Source organism: Haematobia irritans, chromosome 1 (assembly GCF_050003625.1).
Source record: "Haematobia irritans isolate KBUSLIRL chromosome 1, ASM5000362v1, whole genome shotgun sequence".
NCBI classification, from domain to species: Eukaryota; Metazoa; Arthropoda; class Insecta; order Diptera; family Muscidae; genus Haematobia; species Haematobia irritans.
Window position 1 is genome coordinate 231,660,038 of NC_134397.1, and position 25,591 is coordinate 231,685,628.

Below are 25,591 nucleotides of genomic sequence, written 5' to 3' on the forward strand. Positions count from 1 at the left end.
TATTAAATGCTCACCACCATGGATCAAATATAATATTTTCCTCTTTATCTTTTTTCTCTGTCCCCTCTCGCTCTATCTGGACCCTAGGAGCCCCAGAAGTTGAAACGGGAGATATGAAGGCTATACCAAACCATGGACCCATATAAGCCACATCTTTGTGGATGTAAATTAGGTCTAGATTTCTAACTTCAATTAACTTGGATAAAAGTTGCAATGTCTAGATGCCCAAGAAGTCAATTCGGGAGATTGGTCTATATGACGGCTATACCAAAACTTGGACCCAAATACCTCTACTTTCCCCATTTCAGGCAAATTGGATGAAAAATTATATATCTACAAACTCAAGAAGTTAGATGGGGAGATGGGTACGGTTATCAAAGTTGGTAGAATTCTACCAAAAGTTTTAGATTTTTTCCGATTTGGTAGATTGGTAGTATTATTTATGTTGTGGTAGATTTTGAAAACTATTCCTCTCCAACTAAGAGTACTTTACAAATTTTATCTAGAAGTAAAATTTTAACAAAATTTTCAATACTAATAAAATTTTGAAAAAATTTCCAATAGAAATAAAATTTTGACAAAATTTTCTATAGAAATAAAATTCTGCACAAATCTTCTATACAAATCAAATTTTGTAAAGATATTCTATAAGAACAAAATTTGGCAAATTTTTTTTAATAGAAATAAAATTTTGCAAAAGTTTCCCATAGTAATAAAATATTACAAACATTTTATAGAAATAAAATTTTAACAACATTTTCTGTAGAAATCAAATTTTGCAAAAATTTTCTATAGACACAAAATTTGGCAAACAAATTTTATAGAAATAAAATTTGAGTAAATTTTCTATAGAAATAAAATTTTACAAAAAAAAATATGGAAAAAGGTTGTATAATTAGAAAAAGGTTTTATAAAAAATATAAAATTTTGGAAAATTTTTCTATAGAAATAAAATTTTGAAAAAATTTTTCTATAGAAATAAAAAAATTGCAAAAATTTTCTATATAAAAAATTTTTACAAATTTTAAAATTTTTTCTATAGAAATAACATTTTATTACATTTTCCTCTAGAAATAAAATTTTGCCAAATTTTCTATAGAAATAAAATTTTGCCAAAATTTTCTATAGAAAATTAATTTTGCCAACATTTTCTAAAGAAATAAAATTTTGCCAAAATTTTCTATAGAAATAAAATTTTGACAAAAATGTTCTCTAAAAATAAAATTTTGACGAAATTTTCTATAGAAATAACATTTTGACGAAATTTTCTATAGAAATTAAATTTGCAAAAATTTTCTATAGAAATAAAATTTTGCAAAAATTTTCTATAGAAATAAAATTTTGCAAAAATTTTCTATATAAAAAAATTTACAACCATTTTCTACAGAAATAACATTTTGACAATATTTTCTAAAGAAATAAAATTTTGCCAAAATTTTCAATAGAAATAAAATTTTGCCAAAATTTTCTAAAGAAATAAAATTTTGCCAAAGTTTTCTATAGACATAAAATTTTGACAAAAATGTTCTCTAAAAATAAAATTTTGACAAAATTTACATAGAAATAACATTTTGACAAAATTTTCTATAGAAATTAAATTTGCAAAAATTTTCTATAGAAATAAAATTTTGCAAAAATTTTCTATAGTTATAAAATATTACAAAAATTTTATAGAAATAAAATTTTAACAAAATTTTCTGTAGAAATCAAATTTTGCAAAAATTTTCTATAGAAACAAAATTTGGCAAAACAATTTTTATAGAAATAAAATTTGAGTAAATTTTCAATAGAAATACAATTTTGCAAACATTTTCTATAGAAATAAAATTTTGACAAAATTTTCTGTAGAAATAAAATGTTGACAAACTTTTCTGTAGAAATAAAATTTTAATAAAAAATTTCTATAGAAATAAAATTTTGCAAAAATTTTCTATAGAAACAAAATTTGGCAAATAAATTTTACAGAGATAAAATTTGAGTAAATTTTCTATAGAAATAAAATTTTACAAAAAAAAATTATGGAAAAAAAACTTTACAAAAAATTATAGAAAAATAATTTACAACAAAAATTACAGGAATAAAATTTTCTAAAGAAATAAAATTTTACGAATTATTTTGTCAATTTTTTCATAGAAATAAAATTGTGACAAAAAAATTATAGAAATACAATTTTGCAAAAATTGTCTATAAAATAAAATTTTGACAAAATTTTTTATAGAAATAAAATTTTGACAAAATGTTCTATATAAATAAAATTTTTGTAAAAGGTTTTATGACAATAAAATTTTGCAAACATTTTTCATAGCAATAAAATTTTGGATTTTTTTTCTATAGAAATAAAATTTTGACAACATTTTTCTATAGAAATAACATTTTGACAACATTTTCTAAAGAAATAAAAGTTTGCAAAAATTTTCTATAGAAATAAAATTTTGCAAAAATTTTCTATATAAAAAAATTTTACAAACTTTTTCTATAGAAATAACATTCTGTCACATTTTCCTCTAGAAATAAATTTTCTACTGAAATAAAATTTTGCCAAAATTTTCTATAGAAATAAAATGTTGCCAAAATTTTCTAAAGAAATAAAATTTTGCAAAAATTTTTTATATAAAAAAATTTACAAACATTTTCTATAGAAATAACATTTTGACAACATTTTCTATAGAAATAAAATTTTGCAAAAATTTTCTATATAAAAAAATTTTACAAACTTTTTCTATAGAAATAACATTCTGTCACATTTTCCTCTAGAAATAAAATTTTGCCAAATTTTCTATAGAAACAAAATTTTGCCCAAAATTTTCTATAGAAATTAAATTTTGCCAACATTTTCTAAAGAAATAAAATGTTGCCAAAATTTTCTATAGAAATAAATTTTCGATAGAAATTTTCGATAGAAATAACATTTTGACGAAATTTTTTATAGAAATTAAATTTGCAAAAATTTTCTATAGAAATAATATTTTGCAAAAATTTTCTATATAAAAAATTTACAAACATTTTCTATAGAAATAACATTTTGACAATATTTTCTAAAGAAATAATAAAGAAATAAAATTTTGCCAAAATTTTCTATAGAAATAAAATTTTGCCAAAATTTTCTACAGAAATAAAATTTTGCCAAAGTTTTCTATAGAAATAAAATTTTGCAAAAATTTTCTATATAAAAAAATTTTACAAACATTTTCTATAGAAATAACATTTTGTCACATTTTCCTCTAGAAATAAATTTTCTACTGAAATAAAATTTTGCCAAAATTTTCTATAGAAATAAAATGTTGCCAAAATTTTCTAAAGAAATAAAATTTTGCAAAAATTTTTTATATAAAAAAAATTTACAAACATTTTCTATAGAAATAACATTTTGACAACATTTTCCAAAGAAATAAAAGTTTGCAAACATTTTCTATAGAAATAAAATTTTGCAAAAATTTTCTATAAAAAAAAATTTACAAACATTTTCTATAGAAATAACATTTTGTCACATTTTCCTCTAGAAATAAAATGTTGCCAAAATTTTTACAAAAATTTTCTCTAGAAATAAAATTTTGACAAAATTTTCGATAGAAATAACATTTTGACAAAATTTTCTATAGAAATCAAATTTGCAAAAATTTTTCATAGAAATATAATGTTTCTGTAGAAATAAAATTTTGCAATTTTTTTTATAAAAATAAAATTTTGCAAAGAATTTCTATAAAACTAAAATTAATAAAACTATAATAATAAATAACATTTTGCCAAATTTTAGAAATAAAATGTTGACAAAATTGTCTGTAGAAATAACATTTTGCCAAATTTTTTTATAGGAATAAAATTTTGCCAAATTTTTCTATAGGAATAACATTTTTCAAAATGTTTCTATAGAAATAAAATTTTGACAAAATTTTCTATAAAAAATTCGTTGGCAAAATTTTCTATAAAAACAAATTGCCAAATGTTTCTACAGAAATAAGTTTTTAAGGAAATTTTCTATAAATTCAATACGAAGCATTTCGTTAAACAATTATATTAACCACAAAAATTTGATTAACGACTTCAAAATCAGTTTTTTTTTAATTTGGTAGAGTTTTGGTAAAATTTTCTTCAAATTTTGGTAGATTATGTCTGATAGAAATATCACCAGCATTACTGAGAGGGGATAAGCAATTGGTAAAAACCGTGTAGGTGTTCAGTCGTACCTGGGATTGAATGCACGAATCTTTTTATGCAAAGCAAGCAAGCTGCACCACGGTGGCTCCCAATATGCCCCCATTTTCAAATTTGATCTGCTTGCACAAAAAAAAAAATCAAATTGTGGCAAATTTCAGGACGCTTTCTGTATTAATTAAGGCTTTAGCTGTAGTAGCTGTATAGTCGGACGGACATCGTTAAATTTTCTTGGCAGTTGATATCTGGTTAATTACTTTATATAGTGGATAAATCCATATTTCGATGTGTTACAAATGTAATGACAAACTCATTATACCGCCCACTCAGCAGCCTATGGTGGTGGGTATAAAAACACAAAAATCTTTTTTGCAATACGAGAGCAATAAAAAAATTCTGCAATCAACGTTTTTGAAACGTGCCAGTCTAAAAGAAGGGACTACGTGCTAGTAAGCTTTTTGGATACAGCATCCCTATAGGATACAAGGCAGATGTAAGGATACATCTGTTTTATGCCGGTAGCCTTAAATGTTTGGTCAAACAAAAAAGGCTAAAGCCATAAAAAAACCAACCACCCACCAATACGAACTTACTTACAGCAGTATAAAGAACCGAAAAAGTCCACTCTATTTACGGGTGGTGGTGGTGGCGAAGGTGAAGGTGGAAAAGAAAACAATAAAAATCATAACAAAATGATGAAAGATTCAATGGAAACCATAAATAACCCTCTTAACTGGCTTGGACACTTGGAGGTACCAGAAAAAAAAGGGGACACCTACAATAGCCCAAAAGGCTTTTTGAAACCCAATTTAAAAAAGGACAAACCTATGAGGAAGAACAAAAAACCAACGGAAAAGCTTCATAAAAAAACTAAATCTACACATATTTGCAAGGACAAAAAACTCAAGCCTATTTTCTTTTTTTTTTTTTTTGAATAGGGAATGCTCTATGAGCATATTTGCAAGGACGAAAAACTCAAGCCTATTTTCTGTTTTTTTTTTTTCGATAGACAAAAACGGAACACTCTATGAGTGTGGAAGGAAAACAATACAAGGTTCACTAAATGGCAGCGCGTAGGCATTTGTTCTAAAGCTTCAACTTAAATAAAAATTAAACAACCCATAGAAAAACACAACACAAGAGACACAACTTGGATAGCTCAAAAGCAACTCGGAACTCAGTCCACCACTATTATTCGACAAGAGGGATAAATTTAGTTAAGGATATTAGGTAGGTAGGTCCATAGGTTTAAACAACAAAAAATGAACATCCATTCAGCTCATCCTCCCCCTGGTTTTTTTAATGCTTCGAGTGGGGTTCGCAATAATCAGCCTTAGAGCTTAAAATTGTATTTCACTACGTTCAGGCTGATGGGTATATCAACAAGCTTAGGCAAAAATAGCCATTTTCTAAATTTCTTATGAAATTTTGTGAGCAATTTTGTGTACAATGATTTTATGTCCTTGCTTTAAGGGCTTTAGGACAACGAGTGGGCGGGCAGGTATATTGCTTTAATCTTCAATCCTATTACAATATTTTTTAAAGAGTTCATCGTAACATGTAGTTTTAAACGGTTGTCAAATGTGAAGTTCTTCAATAACCATTACACAAATTTTGTAAATATATTTAAGAGGACTTTAGCAAAAGGAAAATTTTAATAAAATGGGAAGACATAATTGTGGTAGAGTTTCTATCACGAAATTGGAAATTCGATTGCATTTTATAAAATTTTCATATGGAACTAATCAGAATGAAACTTTGCCCTCTGGTCAGTATTGCCAGTATTGGGGATTCCCCCCCCCCCAAAATCGGGCACATTTGTTTACGTGGATGGAGACAAAATATGTGAGTTGGGGACTTGGGGATTAGGTGGGGAATTTTCGAAATCTGTTCACTATAATAAATCAGGTTAAGAATTATGGTTTATATGAAATTATTTATAAAAACGACATAAAAAAGTGCAGATATGCCCATGTTCCCAAATCCACTTCCAGGTGAAAGTGAATCAATTCCACGATTTTCGTGTCCTACAATCCACTTTCACCGGAATTTTCGTCAATGCACTTGCAAAAGTCTTGGTGAAAGTTGGATTATGTCCAAGATGGGTGTATTTCCGGTTAAAAATGTACTATATTTAATACATGAGTTTTATTAAAACTGCGTCATATTTAATTAAAAACAAGTAAGGAAAGTTTGATGAACTAATAAAAGATGTTGCCGAAAACAAAAAGAAAATGAATGAAATAGAAAAAGAAAATAAAAAACTAAAAACTGAAGTACAAAATTTGAAAGATTCCGTAAAAATATTGAACAATGCCGCTGTTAAGAATGATTGCATCATAAGTGGTTTGAAGGTACCAGAAGGAACTAAAGCTATTGATGCATTAATTGATTTATCAAAAACTGTTGGTGTTGATATGACAAGTACAGGTGTAGAAGACGCATACTTTATTGGAAATAAAAGTGGTGTAAAAAAAACAATGGTTGTAAAATTTGCGTCGAAATCTGAGAAGGGCAAGCTAATGTTGTCAAAGCCAAAGTTAAAAGATAGTGAAGCTACTAAAGGTGTATATGTGAATGACTATCTCAGCAAGGAAACATTGCAGCTTTTACATTATGCCCGGACATTAAAAACAATTGGATATCAACACGTTTATGCTAGAAATGGAATAGTTTTTTGTAAGAAGAGTGACATAACGCGACAGCAAATACTACGATGTGAGGAGGATGTCGATAAGATTTTATTAGACGTAACTACAAACAAACATTGGAAGCGAAGATCTATGATTCATAACAATAATGAAAATAGTGAAGAGGAAGATGTTGATTTTGCTTCTCCTTCGCAAAATTGAAGCTTATTACTGATGAATTATACTAGTTAACCTAATATGTTTTTTATAATGAATAATAAAAATAATTATTTTAAGAAATTTTCTGATTTTGAGAATCATATTGTTCAATTAAAGTACAGTTTCTTTAAAATTTTAAATGTAAACATTAGAAGCGTTTCGTCTATTGGAAAGTTTAATCAGTTTAAGGAATTGATTTCAAGATTACCGGAGTTACCAGACATTATTGCGATTCAAGAGACTTGGTTTCGTGAAGATATATCGCAAATTTACAAATTGGGTGGTTTTGAAAGTGTTCACTGTTGTAGACCTGATGGTTATGGGGGAACATCGTTATACATTCACAATAAGTCGCAGTATCAAGTAGACCTTTGCAAGAGTCACAACTTTGTTGAACTTATTGTAATTTCTCTGAAAAATTTTAAAATTCACAATAAGCCATTAAAAATTGTTTCATTTTACCGATCCCAGAAATGTCAATTGAGGGATTTTCTGAACATCTTGGAAGAGGTATTAGATGCATACGCACAGTTTCCCATCATTTTAATTGGAGACACAAATGTTGACGGTTTACATAATCCACATTTTACAGAGTTGTTGGATATGTTGCAAAATTATGACTGTGTCAACATGCACAACATGATAACGAGACCAAGTAGTGGTACATGTATTGATCATGTATATAGTAATTTTGCTGAGAAACTATACATAGATTCCATTGAATGCGAATTGTCTGACCATAACATGATTTTCTGCAAGATTATGGCAAATACTTACAGGGATGATTGTGTAGAGGTTAAGAAGGTATATTGCGATTACGACAAGGCGAAGGAGATATTGAGAGAAAGTTTACCGGCTGATTATTCTTCTTCGACGGCTTCTATGTTAACAGAAACGTTAATGAAAGTGATGGAAATGGCCATAAGTCGATCAACGGTAGTTTCGAGAAATAGGAAACATATACAATTTGAGTTAACTCCGTGGATAAATAGAAATATACAGAGCTTGATTACACACAAGCGAAAACTCTTGAAGGCAAGGCGAAGATTGAAGAATGTTCAACTAATTGAGAGAGAGCTAAAGAGAATTAGTAGGATTATTAAAATAGCTACAAGAATTTGCCGAGAGAATTATTATATTGAAAACCTTAGGAATGTGGAAAATGACAGTAGGAAATGTTGGTCTTTTATTAATGATACCCTTGGTAGATCCAGACCCAGAAATACAGAATTGATGGATTCTGATGGTCAATTAATTTCAAGTGACGAAGAGATGGCGAATAGACTCAATGACTATTTTAGTAATGTTGTTGGGGAACTAAGAGAGGGGATTGAGGTGCTGCCGGGTGACAACGTTAATTGTTTACGTACCCTATATTCTACTAACAAACGTTTTTTGTTACGTTATATAGATGTTCAGGAAGTTTTTGATGCCGTGTCTCGGATTGTAGTCAATAAAAGCCCTGGATATGATAATGTGGCACCAAAATTTATTAAAGAATGTGCAGATATTATTGTGCCAGTTCTACATGATATATTAAATAAAATGATTAACTTTTCGGTGTATCCAGATGCCCTTAAGGTACAAAAAATTGTGCCTATTGCGAAAGAAACAAATGCGAAAACAACGGATAAATACAGACCAGTTTCAGTTTTACCTTCCATAAATAAAGTATTTGAGAAGATAATTTATGACAAATTACTTAGTTATATGGAGGAAAATAAATTCTTATACGATTTTCAGTTTGGTTTCAGGAGGGGTTGTGGTACTCAAGATGCGGTTGTAAATGTGGTTCGATTTGTTTGTACTGCTTTCGATGAAGGATCTAGTGGAGTCTGCGGTATATTTTTCGACTTCACGAAAGCCTTTGATCTCGTGGATCATGACATACTTATAGAAAAGATGAGGTACTATGGAATACAAGGGAAAGAACAATTATTGTTTCGGGATTATTTGAATCGCCGTAAGCAGTATGTGCACATCAATGATTGCAGTAGTGTTAGGTGTGACGCGAAGTTCGGAGTACCGCAGGGTAGTTGTTTAGGCCCTCTTTTTTTTCTCAATTTTTTTGAATGATTTGAAGAACCTAGAGCTAAGGGGGAAACTATTCATGTTTGCGGATGATATAGCATTGTTTTATCCATACTCGCGTGATATAGTGGTAAAGGCTATGATTGAGAGAGACGCCGCATTGATACTTGAGTATGCTCGCTTAAATAGGCTTTTAGTTAATCCACAGAAAACGAAGTTAATTCGATTCAGACCTCGTATTTCTGATCTACATGCTAACTTCTATGTAAATGTTAACGGGGAAAGAATATATGAATCAAGTTGTGTAAAGTATTTGGGAATAACTTTGCAGAGCAATCTGTTATGGGATCTACATATTAAGGATTTAAAGAAGAAGATAGCACCAGCCGTGGGAATTTTGTATAAGTTTAAAAATAAACTAAGTACGAAGGTAAAGTTAATGATTTACCAGGCATTGATACACTCCCATTTGAACTATTTGGCAATTGTATATGCATTCAATAAGAATTGTGCTGCTATGAGATCTTTGCAACGTATGCAGAATAAGGCCTTAAAAATAGTATATGGTCTACCTTTAACATACCCAACAATCTCATTGTACAATGATGTTTCGAAAACTATACTGCCTATTTATGGATTATATGAATGTCAAGCTTTAATATTCGTTTACAGAAACATACATAATATCGGACATCAAACGATTGTTTTTTCTCAAAACCAACTTGAATTCAATACGCGAAATCAGTTTAATCTTCGAATTCCAAGATGTAGATTGGAAAGAAGTAAACAAAGAATTGATTATAGGGGAGGAGTAAAATTTAACAATTTACCCATTAACGTAAAGAATTCTGAAAGAATTTCTGTCTTCAAAACTAGATGTAAGTCGTATTTATGTGAAAGATTTGAAACGCTTCTTTTGTAAGTCAAGTCATTTTGAAATAACATTAATTTGAAGTCCTTATTGTTATTATTTCATTTTCTTTTGACTAACCTATAGATTTTGTATTGTATCTATTGCCAACTTGCCTCTTTAAAGCCTTTAATTGGCGCTGAGGCCGCATTTTACTGAGCTTAATATATTATATGAATTATTTAAATAATAAAAAAAAAAAAAAAAAAAAAAAAAAAAAGTCTAAAGTCAGGAGGGGCCGACTATATTATACCCTGCACCACTTTGTACATCTAAATTCTCGATACCATATCACATCCGTCAAATGTGTTGGGGGCTATATATAAATGTTTGTACCAAATACATACATTTAAATATCACTCGATCTGGACAGAATTTGATAGACTTCAAAATCTATAGACTCAAAATTTAAGTCGGCTAATGCACTAGGGTGGAACACAATGTTAGTAAAAAAATATGGGAAACGTTTAAATCTGAAGCAATTTTAAGGAATCTTCGAAAAAGTTTATTTATGATTTATCGCTCGATATATATGTATTAGATGTTTAGGAAAATTAGAGTCATTTTTACAACTTTTCGACTAAGCAGTGGCGATTTTACAAGGAAAATGTTGGTATTTTGACCATTTTTGTCGAAATCAGAAAAACATATATATGGGAGCTATATCTAAATTTGAACCGATTTCAACCAAATTTGGCACGCATAGCTACAATGCTAATTCTACTCCCTGTGCAAAATTTCAACTAAATCGGAGTTAAAAATTGGCCTCTGTGGTCATATGAGTGTAAATCGAGCGAAAGCTTTATATGGGAGATATATCCAAATCTGAACCGATTTCAAGCAAATTTGGCACGCATATTTACAACGCTAATTCTACTCCCTATGCAAAATGTCAACTAAATCGGAGCAAAAAACTGGCCTCTGTGGTCAAATGAGTGTAAATCGGGCGAAAGCTATATATGGGAGCTATATCTAAATCTGAACCGATTTTGCTGATATTTTGCAAGTTTTTCGAGACTCATAAAATATTCGGATGTACGGAATTTGAGGAAGATCGGTTGATATACACGCCAATTATGACCAGATCGGTGAAAAATATATATGGCAGCTATATCTAAATCTGAACCGATTTTTGCCAAAATCAATAGTGATCGTCTTTGAGCCGAAACAGGACCCTATACCAAATTTTAGGACAATCGGACTAAAACTGCGAGCTGTACTTTGCACACAAAAATACATCAACAGACAGACAGACGGACAGACAGACAGACAGACAGACGGACATCGCTAAATCGACTCAGAATTTAATTCTAAGACGATCGGTATACTAAACGATGGGTCTCAGACTTTTCCTTCTTGGCGTTACATACAAATGCACAAACTTATTATACCCTGTACCACAGTAGTGGTGAAGGGTATAAATATGGGAAACATTTAAATCTGCAGTAATTTTAAGGAAACTTCGCAAAAGTTTATTTATGATTTATCGCTCGATATATGTATTAGATAGATAGATGTATTAGATCGATAGATGTATTAGAAGTTTAGGAAAATTAGAGCCATTTTTACAACTTTTCGATTAAGCAGAGGCGATTTTACAAGGAAAATGTTGGTATTTTTACCATTTTTTTCGAAATCAGAAAAACATATATATAGGAGCCATATCTAAATCTGAACCGATTTCAACCAAATTTGGCACACAATGCTAATTCTACTCCCTGTGCAAAATTTTAACTAAATCGGAGTTAAAAATTGGCCTCTGTGGTCATATGTAAATCGGGAAAAACTATATATGGGAGCTATATCTAAATCTGAACCGATTTCAATCAAATTTTGCACACTTGACTATACGACTAACGGCCATTTTCATGTAGCTCCGTTAGGCTTTAACTGCCAGTTAACAGAAAGAAAAATGGAAATATATTTTCTCCGGTTAACTTTAACTGAAAAATTTTCAGCAGTTAAGTTTCTAACTGGCATTTGGAATATATACGCAAAATGATAGATATGTAGATATCACGATTTAAAAGTTCGTTAGCTAACGTAGCACTAACGGAGCTTCATGAAAATGGGGGTAAGTGTTATGTTTGCACAAAATTTCAAGCAAATCGGTATAAAACTCTGGCTGCTGGGTCCATATTAGTGCATATCGGGCGAAAGATATATATGGGAGCTATATCTAAATCTGAACCGATTTCTTCCAAAATCAATAGGGTTCTATTCTGACCCAAATTAGTAACATGTGCCACATTTGAAGGCGATTGGACTTAAATTGCGACCTAGACTTTGATCACAAAAATGTGTTCACAGACAGACAGACGGACGGACGGACAGACGGACATGGTTATATCGACTCAGGGACCCGCCCTGAGCATTATTGATCAGGGCGGGTCCCAAACCTTTCTGGCTGTGCGCAAGCTCCTGGATTTTCCATGATTGCCTAACTTTCTCAAGCAATAAACTATTTAGAATTTTAAATTTTCACTTTTTATACCCTCCACCGTAGGATGGGGGTATATTAACTTTGTCATTCCGTTTGTAACACATCGAAATATTGCTCTAAGACCCCATAAAGTATATATATTCTGGGTCGTGGTGAAATTCTGAGTCGATCTAAGCATGTCCGTCCGTCTGTTGAAATCACGCTAACTTCCGAACGAAACAAGCTATTGACTTGAAACTTGGCACAAGTAGTTGTTATTGATGTAGGTCGGATGGTATTGCAAATGGGCCATATCGGTCCACGTTTACGTATAGCCCCCATATAAAGGGACCCTCAGATTTGGCTTGTGGAGCCTCTAACAGAAGCATATTTCATCCGATCCGGTTGAAATTTGTTACATGATGTTGGTATATGGTCTCTAACAACCATGCAAAAATTGGTCCACATCGGTCCATAATTATATATAGCCCCCATATAAACCGATCCGCAGATTTGGCTTGCGGAGCCTCAAAGAGAAGCAAATTTCATCCGATCCGGCTGAAATTTGGTACGTGGTGTATATGATTTCTAACAACCATACAAAAATTGGTCCACATCGGTCCATAATTATATATAGCCCCCATATAGAACGTTCTCCAGATTTGACCTCCGGAGCCTCTTAGAGGAGCAAAATTCATCCGATCCGGTTCAAATTTGGAACTTGGTGTTAGTATATGGCCGCTAACAACCATACCAAAATTGGTCCATATCGGTCTATAGTTATATATAGCCGATCTCCAATCACACAAAAATTGGTCCAAATCGGTTCATAATCATGATTGCCACTCGAGTCAAAAATAATTTACCAAAATTTTATTTCTATAGAAAATTTTGTCAAAATTTTATTTCAATAGAAAATTTTGTTAAAATTTTCTATCTACAGAAAATTTTGTTAAAAGTTTATTTCTATAGAATATTTTGTTAAAATTTTATTTCTGTAGAAATGTTTGTCGAAATTTTCTTTCTATAGAAAATTTTGTCAAAATTTTTATTTCTATAGAAAATTTTGTGAAAATTTTATTTCTATAGAAAATTTTGTTAAAATTTTATTTCTGTAGAAAATTTTGTCAAAATTTTATGTCTACTTTGTCAAATTGAATTATATACGTATTGGATCGATCTTTTTTGATTTAATATATACCACGTATGGACTTACATACCATTTAGAAGACGGTGTTAGGAGATTTTAAGATACCTTGCCATCGGCAAGCGTTACCGCAACTGAAGTAAATCGATTGTGGATGGCAGTGTTTAGAAGAAGTTTATGCGCAATCCATGGTGGAGGGTACATAAGCTTCGGCCTGGCCGAACTTAAGGCCGTACGTACTTGTTAAATTTCACTTTTTTCCAAATATATGTTGCAGCAACATGTCCCATTAATAACTACCAAATTTGTTACCACAACCAAGTTAATTATTGTACAAACTTTCTGTTGGTTTACGAGACACTTTGAAAAAATAAATCTGGTAAAACAACAGTACGGAACAAAATGAAATTTGATGTTTATTAATAGATTTATAACAACCAATATTTGCTCGTGAGTACTAGAATTTGACTGTATTGATAGTTTATTGGTTATACCAACTACTAAATAAAGGAAATAACTGACATATGGTTCATACAATCTCAACTATATTTTTGTTGTCGTGATCGAATGTCAACCAACCCTTTCTCTGGGTGTATAATGCTTTGTTGTCGGCAAGCAGGTGAAGTTCGAAGATCGGGTATATCGGTCCAGCTCTGACATCAGCTCCCATATAAACCAATACCCCGAGTTGACTTTTAAAAAAATTGATACTATTAATATTTGTGAATAAATTTGTAATTGGATATTTTTTAAAACTCAATGAAGACTATAATTGGAAAAAAAAATTTCGTGATTTTTTTTGTACTAATTTTTTGCAATCCTGTGATGTTTGATATTTTGGTAATATTTTGTCGAATACAAATTATTTATATGTACACCTGTCAGGTATGCATGTATATATGCGAGTTTATCCTTCATCATATAAAAGAAGCCCCGCCTCATATCAGATCTTCACTCATTTTTTTTTGTTTCATGTGCCTTTTATTGGACGATATAAAATTGTTTCACTCTATTCACTCTTTAGCATATTTCGTTGGAAATACTTAGCTCACATAGCTTACCTTAGAGCTTAGTTGACAATTTTCTATAGAAATTTCCATAACAAAGTTACTTTGTGGATATTGCAAAAGTAGAAATAAAGCTTAAATATGAAAGAGTACTACCTATAGCACATTATTAAAAAACTTTTTAAATTCCCCAAGGCTATTGGCAATAGTTTATGGAACAAGATTAAGTTTGTTGTTAGCCTTTATTAACTTTAATAGTAACATTATTGGTTAACTTTGGTCAATTGGTTGACCTTTTTAGTATCAACAACAACATCAATAAATTCTAGAGCATGTTTTCAATTGTACTTAAATATGAGTTTTTCATTAAATATTTAATGAACAACAAATGTCAAATATGTTCATAGATTATAGATTTCTATATGCATAGATGACTCATCTGTGTCAAGAGCTGTTTGACAGTTCCGAAGATTAGGATTAAACGAAAAAAAAACGTCTACGCTGTCTTTAGCTTTTCTTTTCACATTTTCCCAATTTTATCTACAAATAAAACAATGTGTCTGATTTGTATTGCAATTGATTTACTCACAATGGATTTTGTTGGTATCAAATAAAACAAAAATTATTTTTTTTAAATATTGAATTTATAGAGAATTTTCTTATAATTTTCTTTTTCTGAAAATTTCTATAGAAAATTTTTCTCAAAATTTCTTTTTTAGAAAAATCTTCAAATTTTTTTATTTTTTTTTATTTTGTTTTTGTCGAACATTTTATATCTATAGAAAATTTTCTCAATATTTTATTTCTATAGAAAATGTTCTCAACATTTTATTTGTATAGAAATTTTTTTCTCAAAATTTTATTTTCATTGAAAATTTTCTCAAAATTATATTTCTATAGAAAATGTTCTCAAAATATTTCGTTGAAACTAACCTCATTTTTTTAAAAAAACTCTTCTTATCATTTTATATCTATAGAAACTTTTTTCAAAATTTAATTTACATAGAAAATTTTGATCGAAATTTAATTTATATAGAAAATTTAAATGTCTCTTAGTTGGAGAGGAATGTTTTGCAAAATCAACCAAAACATCAAAAATTCTACCAATCTGCCAAACAGTAAAAAATCTAAAAGTTTTGATAGAAAACCTTACAATGTATTTGTATTTTGCAAAATTTTAACAATCAGGTTTCATTTTGTTTTAAATTAAGAGTTGTAGACTCAACAATTTGGCATTAAAAAACCGATATTTTTAAATTTTTTTCGTAAAAGATACCTAAATTCTTTCTGTTTGTTTCTAGACTTCTCCCAATTGTTTTTGTTATATATACAGAAACAACATTTTTATAAAATTTGTATTAGAAATACAATTATGACGAAATTTTCTATAGAAATAAAATTTTGAGAAAACTTTCTATGGAAATAAAATTTTGACAAAATTTCTATGGAAATAAAATTTTGACAAAATTTCTATGGAAATAAAATTTTGATAAAATTTTCTAAAGAAATAAAACTATGACAAAATTTTCCATAAAAATAAAATTTTGACAACATTTTCTCTAGAAATTAAATTTTGACAAAACTTTCTATAGAAATAAAATTTTGAGAAAAATTTCTATAGAAATAAAATTTTGAGAAAATTTTCTACAGAAATAAAACTTTGACAAAATTTTCTATAGAAATAAAATTTTGAGAAAATGTTCTATAGAAATAAAATGTTGACCAAATTTTCAATAGAAATAAAATTTCGACAAAATTTTAAATAGAAATCAATTTGTGATAAAATTTTTAGAAAACTTTCTATAGAAATAAAATTTTGAGAAAATTTTCTACAGAAATAAAACTTTGAGAAAATTTTCTATAGATATAAAATTTTGAGAAAATTTTCTATAGGAACAAAATTTTGCCAAAATTTTCTATAGAAATAAAATTTTGCCAAAATTTTCTATAGAAATAACATTTCGACAAAATTTTCTAGAGAAATAAAATTTTGACAAATTTTTCTATAGAAATACAATTTTAACAAAATTTTCTATAGAAATAAAATGTTGACAAATTTTTCTATAGAAATATAATTTAGACAAAATTTCCTATAGAAATAAAATTTAGAGAAAATTTTCTATAGAAATAAATGTTTAACTAAATTTTCTATAGAAATAAAATTTTGACAAAAATTTTCTATATAAACGAAAATGTTTACAAGATTTTCTATAGAAATAAAATTTTGACAAAATTTTCTGTAGAAATAAAATGTTGACAAAATTTTCTGTAGAAATAAAATTTTGATAAAATTTTCTTTAGAAATAAAATGTTGATAAAATTTTCTATAGGAATAAAATTTTGATAAATCTTGCTATAGAACTAAAATTTAGACCAAATTTTTTATAGAAATAAAATTTTGACAAAATTCTCTATAGAAATAAAATTTGACGAAATTTTCTATGGCAGCAAAATTGTCTATGGCAACAAAATTTTCTATAGAAATATAATTTTTACAAAATCTGCTATAGAAATAAACTTTAAACAAAATTATCTATAGAAATAAAATTTTGACAAAATCTTCTCTAGAAACAAAATTTTGACAAAATAAAAATTTGACAAAATGTTCTATAGAAATGAAATTTTGACAAAATTTTCTATAGAAATAAAATTTTGACAAAATTTTCTATAGAAATATAATTTTGACAAATTTTTCTATAGAAATACAATTTTGACAAAATTTTCTATAGAAATAAAGTGTTGGTCAAATTTTTATAGAAATTAGATTGTGGCCAAATATTTTATAGAAATAAAATTTTGACAAAATTTTCTAAGAACACAAAATTTTGACAAAATTTTCTACACGGATGAAAAAGACTGTTTTTCATATGTTTGGCTATAAACATTATATGTTTGGAACACAAATTTTTAAACACAATATTTTTGAGTGCAAGCATATAATGTCCATAAACTAGCATAACATGTTTGGGACATATATGTTAATATGTTAGAACATATTATGTTTGGGACATAAAATGTTTGTAAATATAATATGCTTAGATGCAAACATATATTAATTTAGAAATAGCCTATAAACATATATGTGTTTAGCAGCTTGGAGCGCTATTAAACAGGGAGCGATATTGAATTAAGTTGGTGGTTGTTGCTTGTTATTACAAAATTAACATTTTATTTTTCCTTGGGCAATTGATCAGCTACTTCTTTGATCCTTACAAACTGTGTGGTCCGCTGTTCGAATCCCCGTCCGGCAAAAGGTAAAATTAAAATAAAAAAATCATACAATTGAATAATTTCTTCTACAATGTTTGTATTACAGAAAAAGGTGCTAAGAACTAAAAAATCTCGTGGAAGTGAGAAAGATGTGGGGGAATATACAATTGGGCAGAAACAAAATTTTGAGCATTCAGGTCGAAAACCTATGTTGTTAGCACCTATATTACCTGTTTATTTTCATAATTCATTATGATTGTAAATATATAAATAAATAAATAAAATTTTGAGCACAATATTGTTTGGGAGAATTTTTTTTAAGCATATAATATTTTTGGGTGCAAAATGCTTCCAAACATATTATATGGTCACATAATAACATATTGTTTTTTGGAAGACAACATTATTGAATTTGGATGCAAAAATACAAAATGTTTGGAACTTAGACTACCCAAACATATATTGTTTAGACCAATATGCTTTCAAACATATTATATATTGGAAGAGATCAAATATATAAATGTTTGGGCAATACCCAAAAATGTATATGCTTGAAGCAAAATATGTTTGGGAGTATATGTTACAGAAGCGATTTTTTGTGAGCGTGTAGAGAAATAACATTTTGACAAAATATTCTACCGAAATAAAATATTGACAAAATTTTCTATTACAACAAAATTTTGACAAAATTTTCTATAGAAATAGAATGTTGACAAAATATTCTGTAGAAATAAAATGTTGATAAAATTTTCTATAGGAATAAAATTTTGATAAATTTTGCTATAGGAATAAAATTTTGACAAAATTTTCTATTGAAATAAAATTTGACGAAAGTTTCTATGGCAGCAAAATTGTCTATGACAACAACATTTTCTATAGAAATAAAATTTTTACAAAATCTTCTATAGAAATAAAATTTAAACAAAATTATCAATAGAAATAAAATTTTGACAAAATAAAAATTTGACAAAATGTTCTGTAGAAATAAAATTTTGACAAAAGTGTTCCATAGAAATAACATTTTGACAAAATTTTCTACAGAAAGAGAATTTTACAAAAATCTGTAGAAATAAAATTTTGACAAAATGTTCTCTATAGTAACAAAATTTTCACATAATTTTCTATAGAACTAAAATTTTGACAAAATTTTCTATGGAAATAAAATTTTAATAAAATTTTCTACATTTTCAATAGAAATACAATTTTGACAAAATTTTCTATAGAAATAAAATTATTTTTTTGTTTATAGAATAATACTGACAAATTTTTCTATAGATATAAAATTTTGACAAAATTTACTAAAAAAATTTTGAGAATATTTTTTTTTGGCCTAAAAAAATTTTCACAAAATTTTCTATAGAAATAATTATTTTTATAGAATAAAACTGAGAAATTTTTCTATAGCATAAAATTTTGATAAATTTTGCTATAGAATTAAATTTTGACAAAATTTTCTATAGAAATAAAATTTGGAGAACATTTTCAATTTTCCTAAAAAAATTTTGACAATATTTTTTATAGATATAAAATTTTGACAAATTTTTCTCTAGAAATAAAATTTTGACAAATTTTTCTATAGAAATAAAATTTTGACAAAATTTTCTATAGAAATAAAATTTTGACAAAATTTTCTATAGAAATAAAACTTTGACAAAATTTTCTATAGAAATAAAATTTTTAAAAAAAAATCTATACAAATAAAATTTTGACAAAATTTCCTATTGAAACAAAATTTTGACAAAATTTTCTATAGAAATAAAATTTGGACAAAATTTTTGCTATAGAAACAAAATTTTGACAAAATTTCCTATAGAAATAAAATTTTAACAAAACTTTCAAAAATAAAATTTTGAGAAAATTTTCTACAGAAATAAAACTTTGAGAAAATTTTCTATAGAAATAAAATGTTGACAAAATTTTCTATAGAAATAAAATGTTGACAAAATTTTCAATAGAAATAAAATTTCGATAAAATTTTCTATAGAAATAAAATTTTAACAAAATTTGTTATAGAAACAAAATTTTGACAAAATTTCCTATAGAAATAAAATTTTGACAAAACTTTCTATAGAAATAAAATTTTGAGAAAATTTTCGACAGAAATAAAACTTTGAGAAAATTTTCTATAGAAATAAAATTTTGAGAAAATTTTCTATAGAAATAAAATGTTGACAAAATTTTCAATAGAAATAAAATTTCGATAAAATTGTCTATAGAAATAAATGTTTGACTAAATTTTAAACAGAAATGAAGTTGTGATAAAATTTTCTATAGAAATAAAATTTTGACAAAAATTTTCTATATAAACGAAAATTTTAACAAAATTTTCTATAGAAATAAAATTTTGACAAAATTTTCTATAGAAATAAAATTTTGACAAAATTTTCTATAAAAATAAAATTTTGACAATATTTTCTATAGAAATACAATTTTGATAAATCTTGAAATAAAGTTTTGACCAAATTTTCAATAGAAATAAAATTTTGACAAAATTTTCTATGGAATATTTTCTATTGGCCATAGCAAAATTTTGATAAAATTTTCTATAGAAATAAAATTGTGACAACATTTTCTATAGAAATAAAGTTGTGACAAAATTTAAAAAAAAAATTTAAGTTTCCTATGGAAAATAAAATTTTGACAAAATTTTCTCTGGAAATAAAATTTTGACAAAATTTTCTACATTTTCAATAGAAATAAAATTTTGACAAAATTTTCTATAGAAACAAAATTTAATTTTTTTAGCTGACAAATTTTTCTATAGAATAAAGTTTTGATAAATTTTTCTATAGGATAAAATTTTGTTGGTAAATTTTTTTTCCTTCTGGGTGTTGCAAATATATGCAGGTTATTAGGAATGGCTAAATATATTGCTTTACTTTGTTGCATTATATATCAGACATCCTGTATAATACTTCAGATGGTTTTTAAATTATTTAATACTTCAAAAAATCGTATTTACCCAAAAAATTGAGAAATTTTAATTTTGAGCGGATTTGCTCTTTACGGACAACATAGAAACAAATGCCGGAAAATTAATGTTGAGGAGCGAAAAACTCAAAACGAAATGTCAGAAAATTAATTTTCAGAACTGACAATTTTTTTTTTCGCGGTTAGAAACGGATTATCTATGGTTATGTAAGGAGGCGCAATGTCATCAAATGAGCCTAAATTTAGAAGAAGCCAATAACAACAACAACACTGCTGAAGTTGTTTGTGTTGTTAGTGGTGCCATACAACACGATTGTTCAACAAGATGTTGCCACCTGAAACTTGTTAAACATTCACAAATTACAATTGGGACACCAAAACGCGCACACACACACATACAGCCCAACACCCATAACTGTACTCTCATTTGCCTCTCACTCTCCTGAAAATGGTTGCAACAACAAACCCACCAACAAAATTATGACAAATTTGTTACAATTTAAGGCATAAATTTGAATAATCTTCACATTGCGATGGTTAAATGACAAAAAACGGTGGCACTGTTGATGTTTCACAGGAGTGCATTAAATCATAAAGGAAAATGTTTTTGTCACTACAAATGACAGAGGTTTGTTTTATGACCATGGAAATTGCAAATAAAATTTGATTTCCCATTCCCTTAAGTAGGTGCTGGTGGTTTTCGTGAGCGAAAAAAAAAAAACAAAGCAAATGACTTTGAGGCCAAGTGATAAGGGCGAGTCCCAGAACAAACTCGCCTTGGCGAGGTGATGAAGAGGAGTCTTTATGAAAAACCCTAATGAGAAATATGGGTAATGTAAGGGAAAATAAGCCAACATCATATGGCTGGGTATTGTGGTCAGAAAGGGCAAAACGGATTTGTCTTATTTTATAGCCTATACAAAGGCGTCAACATTTGGTGCGTGCATAGCAAACGATGAAGGGGGTGGGAGAGAGTGAAAGAGAGTTTGTGCGTGTGAGACATCTTTTGGCAAAAAGAGGCACGCAAAGCATTTCTACACAGCCAAAAAAGGTAAATTAAACTAATTTATACAGGGTGGCTGATATGTACTGCAACCACTTCAGGTTGCTATCATTTTTATACCGCCTGTCCAACAGCTAAAATATTTATTCCGGTGATAGTTAATTTAATTGTTTCGAAACGTGAAAGCGTGATTACCTTCACGACGGTCGCCTTTTATATTTTGAGAATAAAAACAAATAGTCGGCCAGCGTTGGGGATTTTTTCCCAAATCGGGGATAATTTTTCGTAGAGTTGGACGAAAGTTTTGCGTTGGGGACTTAGGGATTTAGTGCGGAATTATCACAAAGTAGGGAAATTTTTTGAGGAATTTTCAAAATCTGTTCAGTATAATAAATCAGGTTTATAGTTATGGGTTAAGTGGAATTCTTTACAACTACATGTGCAAAAAAAGTCTTAAAGAAGTACAGACAGATAAAGAATCGTTCCTTCTCTTTATTCCACGGCATGTATTTGGTGCCCAAGAGCTACTTTACAATTGACTCTGTCTTCTAAGACATTTTTTAATAGTGTGAAATTATTTCGTAAGGATCGAGTGTCGCTTCCTTATCTGCGTATATCACTGATTTGGAAAATATATCCCATACCTATTCGGGAACAACGTCGTTTAAACGATCATCCAATTTTATTTCTTGACTATTTACAACTAAGTTTGAATTCATAAATATGTTGATCGAACTACCATTTTTATACCCTCCACCATAGGATGGGGGGTATATCAACATTGTCATTCCGTTTGTAATACATCGAAATATTGCTCTAAGACTCCATAAATTATATATATTCTGGGTCGTGGTGAAATTCTGAGTCGATCTAAGCATGTCCGTCCGACCGTCCGTCTGTTGAAATCACGCTAACATCCGAACGAAACAAGCTATCGACTTGAAACTTGGCACAAGTAGTTATTATTGATGTAGGTCGGATGGTATTGCAAATGGGTCATATCGGACCACTTTTACGTATAGCCCCCATATAAACCGACGCTCAGATTTGGCTTGCAGAGCCTCTTGGAGGAGCAAAATTCATCCGATCCGGTTGAAATTTGGTACACAGTATTAGTATATGGTCTCTAATAACCGTGCAAAAATTGGTCCATATCGGTCCATAATTATATATAGCCCCCATATAAACCGATCCCCAGATTTGGCTTGCGGAGCCACTAAGAGAAGCAAATTTCGTCCGATCCAAGTAAAATTTGGTACATGGTGTTAGTATATGGTCTCTAACAAACATGCAAAAATTAGTCCACATCCGTCCATAATTATATATAGCCCCCATATAAACCGATCCCCAGATTTGACCTACGGAGCCTCATGGATGAGCAAAATTCATCCGATTTGGTTGAAATTTGGTACGTGGTGTTAGTATATGGTCTCTAACAAACATGCAAAAATTAGTCCACATCCGTCCATAATTATATATAGCCCCCATATAAACCGATCCCCAGATTTGACCTCCGGAGCCTCATGGATGAGCAAAATTCATCCGATTCGGTTGAAATTTAGTACGTGGTGTTAGTATATGGTCTCTAACAACCATGCAAAAATTGGTACACATAGGTCCATAATTATATATAGCCCCCATATAAACCTATCCCCAGATTTGACCTTCGGAGCCTCACGGAAGAGCAAAATTCATCCGATTCGGTTGAAATTTGGTACTTGGTGTTAGTATATGGTCTCTAACAACCATGCAAGAATTGGTCCATATCGGTCCATAATTATATGTAGCCCCCATATAAACCGATCCCCAGATTTGACCTCCGGAGCCCCTTGGAAGAGCAAAGTTCACCCGATCCGGTTGAAATTTGGTACTTGGTGTTAGTATATGGTCTCTAACAACCATGCAAGAATTGGTCCATACCGGTCTTAATTATATAACAGGTTGGCTGATAAGTCCCCGGTCTAACAAAGAAAAACACATTTTTTTTGTCAAAATTCGTTTTTATTATTCAACATAGTTCCCTTCAAGAGCGATACAACGATTATAACGACCTTCCAATTTTTTGATACCATTTTGGTAGTACTCCTTCGGTTTTGCCTCAAAATAGGCCTCAGTTTCGGCGATCACCTCTTCATTGCAGCCAAATTTTTTCCCTGCGAGCATCCTTTTGAGGTCTGAGCACAAGAAAAAGTCGCTGGGTGCCAGATCTGGAGAATACAGTGGGTGGGGAAGCAATTCGAAGCCCAATTCATGAATTTTTGCCATCGTTATCAATGACTTGTGGCGCGGTGCGTTGTCTTGGTGGAACAACACTTTTTTCTTCTTCATATGGGGCCGTTTTGCCGCGATTTCGACCTTCAAACGCTCCAATAACGCCATATAATAGTCACTGTTGATGGTTTTCCCCTTCTCAAGATAATCGATAAAATTTATTCCATGCGCATCCCAAAACACAGAAGCCATTACTTTGCCAGCGGACTTTTGAGTCTTTCCACTCTTCGGAGACGGTTCAGCGGTCGCTGTCCATTCAGCCGACTGTCGATTGGACTCAGTAGTGTAGTGATGGAGCCATGTTTCATCCATTGTCACATATCGACGGAAAAACTCGGGTGTATTACGAGTTAACAGCTGCAAACACCGCTCAGAATCATCAACACGTTGTTGTTTTTGCTCAAATGTGAGCTCGCGCGGCACCCATTTTGCACAGAGCTTCCGCATATTCAAATATTGATGAATGATATGACCAACACGTTCCTTTGATATCTTTAAGGCCTCTGCTATCTCGATCAACTTCATTTTACGGTCATTCAAAATCATTTTGTGGATTTTTTTGATGTTTTCGTCGGTAACCACCTCTTTCGGGCGCCCTCTGCGTTCACCGTCCTCCGTGCTCATTTCACCACGCTTGAATTTTGCATACAAATCAATTATTGTTGATTTCCCTGGGGCAGAGTCCGGAAACTCATTATCAAGCCAAGTGTTTGCTTCCACCGTATTTTTTCCCTTCAGAAAACAGTATTTTATCAAAACACGAAATTCCTTTTTTCTCATTTTTTTTTCACAATAACAAAAGTTGCTTTACAAAAGACGCTCTATCTCACAAACTAATTGCCTCAAATTTTGACACGAATCATTTGAAAGTTGGTACTATATAAAAATAATATGCATTTAATACTAGCTACGCCATCTATGTGCCAGACCGGGGACTTAGCAGCCAAGTTGTTATAACCCCTATTTAAACCGATACCTAGATTTGACCTCCGGAGCCCCTTGGAAGAGCAAAGTTCACCCGATCCGGGTGAAATTTGGTACGTGGTGAAATTTGGTACATTTCGCTAGTATATGGCCGCTATTAATCATGCCAAAATTGGTCTATATCGGTCTCTGGTTATATATAGCCGATCCCCAAAAATAATCTACCAAAATTTTATTTCTATAGAAAATGTTGTCAAAATTTTATTACTATACAAGATTTTGTCAAGATTTTATTTCTATAGAAAAGTTTGTCAAAATTTTATTGGTATTGAAAATTTTGTCAAAATTTTATTTCTATGGAAAATTTTGTCAAAATTTTATTTCTTAATGACAATGGACCTTCTTTTTTATAGCTGAGTCCGAACGGCGTTCCACATTGCAGTGAAACCACTTAGAGAAGCTTTGAAACCCTCAGAAATGTCACCAGCATTACTGAGGTGGGATAATCCACCGCTGAAAAACTTTTTGGTGTTCGGTCGAAGCAGGAATCGATCCCACGACCTTGTGTATGCAAGGCGGGCATGCTAACCATTGCACCACGGTGGCTCCCATGCAGAGACCTTGGATACTATCATTGTCACTGCCCTGCCTATTGAGAAATTTCAATTAAAAATCAATTAATTTCGTGATTGAATTAAAAAAAAAGAAGTGTTCCTTCACTCAAACTTTGTATC